Below are 8,446 nucleotides of genomic sequence, written 5' to 3' on the forward strand. Positions count from 1 at the left end.
AAAGTCCTGTGCTAGTGTATTAGCCCAACAGAGTGCAAAATTGCTTTTTTACAGGTGTCTAAAATACAATTGCTTAAAAATATTTTGTGAAATTGGAGAGTTGATTTTTTTTTTTTTTTTTTTTTGTACTGGGGATTAAACTCCGGGGAACCTGGACCATTGAGCCACATCCCCAGTCCTATTTTGTTATTTTATTTAGAGGCAGGGTCTCACTAAATTGCTTAGTGCCTTGCTGTTGCTGAGAGTGGCTTTGAATTCCAGATCCTCCAACTTCAGCCTCCCGAGCTGCTGTGATTATCAGTATGTGCCACCATTCCCAGCACGAGAGTTGATTTTTAAGGAACTGAGAGTGCAGTTTGTGACCCAGCCTAGAATTGGGCTGGTGCCTCAGAGACAGACATTCTGTAAGAGTCAGGAAATAATAGTTGAGTGCAGTGGTGCATGCTTGTAATCCCGGTGACTGGGAGACTGAGGCAGGAGGATCCTAAATTCAAGGCCAGCCTGGCAAGTTGGTGAGACCACTGGTATTTATGTTGATGTACGTAAGTGAATGAAAGCCTGGCTTTATCTGGGTAATAGCGTTGCAAGCAGTTTTTTTTTTTTTAATTCGTAGTTGGACACAATTATCTTTATTTTGTTTATGTGGTTCTGAGGATCAAACCCAGCGCCTTGCACATTCTAGGCGAGCACTCTGTCACTGAGCCACAACCCAGCCCCTGCAAGCAATTTTTTCAAACATTTTATTAAGAGAATTTTCAAGCCTGGCATGGTGACACATACCTGTCATCCAGCAATATGGAGGCAGAGGCAGGAGGATTGCAAGTTTGAGGCCAGCCTCAGCAACTTAGTGAAACCGTGCCTCAAAATAAAAAGGTCTGGGGATATGGCTTAGTGGTAAAACACCCTGGGTTCAAAAAAGCAAAACAAAAGAGTGAAGAAATAATAGAGTGTGTTCTAGGATTGGGCATGGCTGAGTGAGTATAGACTCCATTCATGCAGAGTGTTTCCTGGGTTTGTGATTACTTTTTGGGTGTGCAGGGGAGGGGTACTGGGGATTGAACTCAGGGGCACTGGACCACTGAGCCACATCCCCAGCCCTGTTTTGTATTTTATTTAGAGACAGGGTCTCACTGAGTTGCTTAGTGCCTTGCCCTTGCTGAGGCTGGCTTTGAACTATTGATCCTCCTGTCTCAGCCTCCTTAGCCCCTGGGATTGCAGGTGTGCGCCACTATACCTGTCTATGATTACTTTTAATTTTAATTTGTCATTTGCTTTTCTCTAGCTAGGACTTGACTCCACCAACCAGGACTTCTCGTGGGGCTTTGAGCTTGGACGTCGGCAGCACAAGGAAATGTAGCTCAGCGACTTGTAACGGGGAGAGCATATGGACAGGTCTGTACCACAGCATTTAGGTGGATCTAAAACAATGCCCATTTCTGTGTTTCATGATGGAATTATGCTGACAGCTCTTTACCGTCAGAACCCTTTTGTACTTGACCTTGCCCTTTGTACACGTCAGGAATGGTCTGAATGCACAAACTGGGAATAACGAATTGTTAGGTTACTGTTAATGATAAGGTAATGGACTTCTTTAGGCCAAATTCCATGTAAGTAGATTAAACTAGAAAATGAACAGGCACAGTCTTGCCATTTATATTAATTACAAGGTAGGAGGTAAATATTTTCATGTTTTTTTCCCATGCTTTTGACTCTTTAAAAAAATCATCAGCAGTTCTTTGTTCAGTGCCTACTACTGTTGGGTCCTTGGTCATGGTCACAGAGGAGTACACTGGGGTAAAGTGATTCAAGAACTGTTCCTTCGCCCTTTTCCAGGCAATCTGTAAATATAACCACATATACATTGCTAGGGAGCATTCTTTTTTCCTTCTTTCCTCTCCCTTATCTCAAAGTTCAATGGACACTTTTGGTATTTAAGTGTTTTTTTGCTCTTGTAAACAATATTACAATAGCTTTGTTCTTTTTGGAAAGAACAACCTAGTGCTAAGATTATTGGGCACAGTGTATATAATTTTAAAATTTTAATAAATATTGGCAAGTTGTCCAATACAAAAGCTATAAGAAATGACACTCCTATTGATATTGGGTCTAATGCTTTACCTTGTCCAAATTGGATGTATTCAGTTTGGTGTTTAATGTTCTGTCAAGGTTATTTTTATTTATCTGCTTTTACATGTAGTGAAAATCACTAATTAGGTATACATCTATAAAAGCTTTCATTAATACATACATTGGATCATTTTCTTTTTTTAGAAATACTTTACTTTCTAGTAAAAGAAGCCTTATCTTACTATTAAAAGAAAAAAAAGGGAACAGAACCAAACTTGGTATATTCTAAAAATTAGGAAGAAAAAAAGTATTCTTATTCCTACCACTATGAACATATTTGTCTATTTGTTTCCATTTTCTGTTTCCTTTGTGTCCTGGAGTTTTTTTTCCCCCTTAAACCATTGTCATCAAAGTGTATATGTTACATTCTTTAAAACATTTATTAATGGGGCTGGGATTGTGGCTCAGTGGTAGAGCACTTGCCTAGCATGTATGAGGCCCTGAGTTCGATTCTGAGCACCACATACAAATAAATACAATAAAGGTCCATCAACAACTACAAAAAATAAAAATAAACAAAAATAAACATTAATGATGATGGAGGTGAGGAAAAGAGTTTTGTCTAGGGGTATCTGCAAAGTAAATAGTTTCCAACTCTCAGAGTTTCATTTATCACCTTTGGGTTTCATTCACAAAGCTCTGTCCCTGCTATTGTTTCATAGAGCTCTTCTCACAATATCTGGTGGTCTTTGGTGGGCACTTTTCAGATTTCCTCTGTACCCACTCGGATTCTTCACGTCCACACTCTTTTTGATTTGCCTCATATGCCCATTTCGTTACTTTTTCTGTTCCTAGGGGTTTTGGTTAGTTGGTTGTTTTGGTGGTGCTGGAGATTGAACCCAGGGCCTCATGCATGCTGGACAAGCACTCTACCACTGATCCAGATCCCAGACCCCATTACCTTACTGATTTCTGGAGAGGGCATCCTTGTTCTTTTCTCTGACACCAAGACTTCACCTGTTTCTTTGAAATCACTTTCTCTTTCATCTACTTTGTCACTTCCATCTTCTTAGTTGCCAAGGTCCTTAGATAATTGGCCTTCAAAGACCATGAGTTCTGTATCTGTGAATTTAACGAACAGCAGATTGAAATCACTGCATCTGTACTGAATATGCATACATTTTTTTGGGCCATCATTTCCTAAACAATACAGTATAACAACTATTTACATTGTGTTAGTTGTGATAAGTTATCTAGAGATGATTTAAAATACACAGACCCATGATGTTGTATGCAAAAACCATGACATTTATATAGGAACTTGAGCATCCATAGATTAGGAAGGATGGACTGAAACCAGTCCCTAGCAGACACCCAGTGACAGCTGTACTTGGGTTAACACAGTAGCCTCTTTTCTGTGTAGTGCTAGGGATGGAGCATGGGGCCTTGCACATGTTATGCAAGCACTGTACCATGAAGCTCTACCCCCAGACCTTTTTATTTTTTATTTTGAGGCAGAGTCTCAGAGTTTGTCAAGGCTGGCCTTGAACTTGAAATCCTCCTGCCTTATCTTCACAGTCACTAGGATGGCTGGCGTGTGCCGTTGTGCCACTTGATGTTGAGATGATCTTGCAGTGGACTTTCTGTTGTCGTCACCTGCCCAAAGCGTGTATTTCCTAAAGCTGTGTTACAATTAGTTTGACTTTTGAGGTTCCTCTGACCCTTTGAAAATCACTTTGAAACCTATGGAGATAAGAGTTTTGAAGAAACAAGTGAGGATTTCGTGTCCAAGTGGAGGGATTTTTCTCCTCCGCTTCACCCTGGGCCATGGCGAAGCTGGTGTTTTCTGTTCTGGAGACTCCTCATACACCAGTCTTCATCTGGACCTCCCTGGTGGCCTTCCTGTAAGGCTCTGGCTGTCTTGCAACACTGACCTCAAGTTCCACTTCCCAAAGCCATGTCTGATGATTTCGAGCCTGGAGTTCAGTTCTCCTGACTCTCCCGAGCCGCGCTGTGGTTACTGTGTGTTTCTTCTGTTATTTACTCATCATCCTTGTCTGTTCAGTGGGCGGGCAGATTGCCTCCAATGTGGTCCGTTTCCCTATCCACACTTAGATCATTGTCTGAATCAGGGAACTAGTCAACAGTTGGTTTCATTCCATTTGTTTTTAGGCTTTCAGTACAGATCCTAAACTACCTTATTAAATTGAGAAAAGAGAAGACCTTTCATCTTTGTCATCAAGAACATACAGGTGTCATTTTGGTACCTGGCCTTTATAGCTGAGAACACCTGTTCTATTCAGTGCCAGGAGCCTGGTCCAGGTGCATTTTAGAAGTTGCTAGAATATCACAGATGTAGAGGGAGTTGGATATAAACTCAATCAAAAGCTTTGAGCAGTGAGGAGAAATTCTCATTTTATGGGTGCCCAATTTCCTAGAGGCCTCCCTGGTAATTCTGGTGTTTTTGGTTTATAGACTCTGTGTGCTGTTGACATCAGTGTCTTATTTTCTCATTACTAAACACGTTATATAAAAATGTTGTATTGTTTGTGGTTCGACTCATAGCAACAAGAGAATTAAATATTTACTGGAGAAATTGGGCAGTTTCAAAAACCTATGAAAACACTGGTGGTGATTATAGAGCTTACATAAGAAGGAAGAAAAGAAGATGGAATGGTTGTGTAACGGTTACCATGAAAGAGATTCCAAGCAGATTAGAACAACTCTGGACTTTTCAATTGGAGATTTTTTTAAAATCAGCAAGTTAGTGTTGGATTAAGACCAACTGATTATGCTGACTTTCTGCATGCTATGGAAAAATGTACCAATAAATTGTTCCATTCTTTCTAATGATAATCCTTTTTAAATACAGGTATTATTTTGTTTTAGGTTTGCCATCCCCAACTGGAACCTGCAGTTTGGTAGTTATAAAGTCCTTCTGGATTTGAGCAGTGTTTACCTTGTGGGCTCTGTTTTATTTAGATTTCTTAAAACGCTGGTTCTGGGCTTCCAGCAAAGAGCTCCTGAGTCCAGCCCTTCTGACCTTTCAGCTTACGCATGTTGTTAGCACATGGATTTCTGCTTCAGCCTTGTTCACATCTGGCTCCTTCCTTCCTTCCTTCTGGTTCTGCATGTGTGAAAATTTAGGTCACGGCAGGCAGCTGCTGTCCATGCAGGCTGCAGGGCTAATTGTGTAGAATATCAATTATAGGATTTGTTTTGGTATTTGGGCCAAGATACATGGCCATGCCACTGTGTGTGTGTGAGAGAGAGAGAGAAGTCAGGGTATCAGAAGTTCTCACACTCAGCATGATCACCATGGTTGTGTGCTTGGAAGTGCAATTTTTTTTTTCTCATTTCCTTGAATCTACTTTCTTGAGACCAGTACACCGTCCTGTACAATTATAGTAGGAGTCACACAGGTAACTTTTTTTTTTTTTTTTAAAGAGAGAGGGGAGAATTTTTAATATTTATTTTTTAGTTCTTGGCGGACACAACATCTTTGTTTGTATGTGGTGCTGAGGATCAAACCTGGGCCGCACGCATGCCAGGCGAGCGCTCTATCGCTTGAGCCACATCCCCAGCCCCACACAGCTAACTTTTTAGGAGCTACATTAAATAAAATAAAAAGAAACATATGGAATTATGTAGTAGTTAATCTGCACCAGGAAATCTACCACTGAGGAATGTTTTCAACTTCTAAGCTGTGGGATTTTTTGGTGTTTCATAGGGTAGGCCACTTGTGTTTCAGGAACTGCAGAATAATGCATACTCATAGCTGAGTGATGTCCCCACAGCTTCCCTTTTCTCACTTTTTCCCTTTCAACTTTAAAGGTTTTCCTTTTCCTGGAAAATACTTATGAATCAGTTCATCAGGTAAATTGATTCCCCACCACCCTGGCTTAAAAAAAGAACAATTTTTTTCTTAACATATTCTAAATTAATATACATATGTTTAGCAGTTTTTTAAATCCCAAGAATCTCAAATATGTTCCATAGCTTATAGTCTTAGACAAGTTGAAGTTTAGGGTTTCAGCATTGTTCTTAGGCAATACTTTTTTCAAAGGGGTACATAAACATTGTAGAAAAACAAGAACATAGGAAAAAGTCAATCATCTGGAGATAATCACTTTCCATTTTGGTATTTCTCCCTTTTCTTTGTTCCTAGAGATTGAAACCAGGGGTGGTTTACCACTGAGCTGCATCCCCAGCCTTTTTTATTTTGAGGCAAGGGTATCGCTAAGTTCCTGAGGCTGGCCTTGGACTTGCAATCCTCCTGCTTCAGCCTCCTGAGTCACTGGGTTAAGGGAGTGTACACGCTACCTTGGCCAGTTGTTTCCCCTTTTCTGCATGTATATATGTACACTCATTGAAAAGGGATCGTCACATTGGGTTACGACCTGCCATTTTCTTGTCCACTCACAGATACACTCAACACATTGCCATGACGGTGAGCACTGCTGTTACCAGTATTTTAATGCCCATGATATTCTGTTTTGAGATTACAGGGACTGGTGATGTGGCTCTTATACAGTGCTTGCCTAACATGTGCAAGGACCTGGGTTCAATCCCCAGTGCTGCAAAAAAAGAAAAGGAAAAAAAAAAAAAAAACATAGGCAGTAATGTTTTCCTCTCCAATTTGGGTTACTCTAAGCAGTATTTTAACTCTCAATTCTGAAAAATTTGAGCCTAATTTAGTTTATTAGGATCAATTTCTTTTTATTTTTTTTAAAGAGAGTGAGAGAGGAGAGAGAGAGATAGAGAGAATTTTTAATATTTATTTTTTTTAGTTCTCGGCGGATACAACATCTTTGTTGGTATGTGGTGCTGAGGATCGAACCCGGGCCGCACGCATGCCAGGCGAACGCGCTACCGCTTGAGCCACATCCCCAGCCCTAGGATCAATTTCTTTAAGAGTAAAATTGTTGAGTCAAAGTGTATGTATATTTTTAGAGCTTTTGATTGACAATGTTGAAGGACTACCTAGAAACATTTTGCACCATGTCATGTGCTTCTCTGCTAAAGGGACATTAATGATAATTTGCCAATTTTATGATTTGTTGAGTGAATTATAAGTGGTAAATTTTAATTTTCTGCTCTTTTTATGATTTTTCACATTTTTCTTATAAGAAAGCTCACACATGATCATATTCTCTTCAGCAATCAATGGAATGAGAATCCCATTAAACTAAAAAATGAGCCTTGGCAGTTTTGGCAGTTCTTGGATCGAAGCAGATTACTTCTGAGGCTATGTGGCTAAGGTGTCCTGAAGCCAATGTGCAAGAGGCCTGCACTCCTGACACTATGATTTGCCCAACACGTTTTCAGGTATTCACTTTACAAAATATCATTTTTTGCTAGCCACAACTTAGGAACCATAGATTCAGACATGTGGATTCCTCGCTGCATGAACTCAAGTGTCGATCTGGATAAGGAAGGATAGTTGGTATGACTCACGGTCATTGCTTCGAGGGAATGGCAAAGGGCATAGTGTATGATTTAGATTGTGAGGAGTCTGAAAAGGATTTGCTACCATCCATATTAAGTAGAGATCTGAAATATGACTGGGAATTCTCCAGGGTCACAGTGATTCCAGGTAGAGAGAGCAGCGGGCCAAGCCTTTGGTTCAACCACACTGTCAGTTTTGAAGACTGCCCCAGTCTTCTGTGAAACCCTTTAGATTCTTCACTGTCATCTGCCCACTTCCTGGCCTTATTTTATGCTCCTTGAATGTCAACTCCTGGCTTGTCACTTTCTTTCTACTGTGTCTTCTAGGCTCATATGGCCTCTGGACCTCTCTGTCCCTTCACTTTCTCTTTTGCAGGAAGCTTCACCTCTGCTCATCACAGCCTTGTCATCTCCCAGGTGACACTTTGGAGAGCTCAAGTTTAGAGAGTGTCCTGTGTGCACTCTCGCTGCCCTTTGTAGCTCACTCCTCTGCTCCGGCAGTCCTGTTCTTCATACCCTTTGGTGGTCTCTAGCTTCACCTTCCTGGCCCCTTTTACCTGCAGTAGGTAGGCATGGGGCTGTCATCTTACTAGCTTCACACTTTCTTTACTCTGAGCTACCCCTGGAATTGTCAAGTTTCCTCAGTGATTCAGTCCTGTTTAATGTGTGTGTGTGTGTGTGTGTGTGTGTGTGTGTGTGTGTGTGTGTGTGTGTGGTTGTTGTTGGTTGAACTCAGCTGGAGAGAAGCCAACTTTCTCTCTCAGTAATTTGAGTTCTAGGCACAAAGGGACTTGAATTTTGTCCTCATCTCTGGTCAGATCCTTTTACTCCCTCCACAGCCTCTTCTGTCCACTCTCATACATAGCCTCCTTAGTCTCCACCATGACCCCCACTGCTCAGTTCATTAAGAAAATAAGTCATCAGATAAGTG

At 40.9% G+C, this 8,446-nt stretch overlaps 1 protein-coding gene across 7 annotated transcripts in view; it reads left to right on the forward strand.

The window, feature by feature from the left end:
* The window catches only part of Slc23a2 (solute carrier family 23 member 2), a 113,674-nt gene that overhangs the window by 20,606 nt on the left and 84,622 nt on the right, over positions 1–8,446 (forward strand). For 4 of the 7 annotated variants that reach the window (XM_078051452.1, XM_078051459.1, XM_078051456.1 and 1 more), the window contains exon 2: positions 1,283–1,392. The gene's annotated coding sequence lies outside the window, so the exon portion shown is untranslated. Of the gene's footprint in view, positions 1–1,282; positions 1,393–7,227; positions 7,396–8,446 lie in introns of all 7 variants that reach the window. The other 3 variants (XM_078051453.1, XM_078051458.1, XM_078051455.1) reach the window with 3 other exon arrangements.

Source organism: Ictidomys tridecemlineatus, chromosome 5, assembly GCF_052094955.1.
Source record: "Ictidomys tridecemlineatus isolate mIctTri1 chromosome 5, mIctTri1.hap1, whole genome shotgun sequence".
Lineage (NCBI taxonomy): Eukaryota > Metazoa > Chordata > Mammalia > Rodentia > Sciuridae > Ictidomys > Ictidomys tridecemlineatus.